This window comes from Hippocampus comes, unplaced genomic scaffold (genome assembly GCF_001891065.2).
Source record: "Hippocampus comes isolate QL1 unplaced genomic scaffold, H_comes_QL1_v1.1 scaffold44, whole genome shotgun sequence".
In the NCBI taxonomy this organism is placed as follows: Eukaryota; Metazoa; Chordata; class Actinopteri; order Syngnathiformes; family Syngnathidae; genus Hippocampus; species Hippocampus comes.
Window position 1 is genome coordinate 1,848,386 of NW_017805546.1, and position 602 is coordinate 1,848,987.

The window sequence follows — 602 nt, forward strand, 5'->3', positions numbered from 1 at the left end:
AGAACCTCGGAGGAGAAATGGGCCACAAACTCTTCAATGAATGAATAAAATGCAACTTCTATGGATTTTTTTTTTGTTTTGTTTTTTATGTAGCTGACCTCCAAAATGGTAGCGGTACGGGAGTGGGAGTCATTCTGAGGGTCTTTTTCAGCGGGGTGGGATGAGACCGGATTTCTTTTTTTTTTTTAAACTACGGCCTGGACTGGGATGCAATGTGATTTTCAGAGCAACAGTAAGACTCATTGTGTCATCACAATTTATTGGTAAACCATAAACAATCTCATCCGGAGCAGCGACTTTACAAGCCGTGAACTAAGTCGAATCAAAGAAAGCAGGTGGACCATTTCCACCCCGATCACGCAGAGAAGGAGGCACACGGTGGGAGAGACGAGGAAGCTCCCCGCTTGTGTTTGGAGAAGAATGACTCATGGCCTCCCTTTCACACACTGATGATTGTTTACTGGGCGACTTGCTCACACTGGAGCAAGAGCAAGGAGGATCCTGGCTGCCACACCGAGTTCTTTCACTGCCCTCCAGTGGCTCTCTAATAATAGCACGCTTTACTCTCTCTTCCTCTCTCTCTCTCTCTCTCTCTCTCTCTC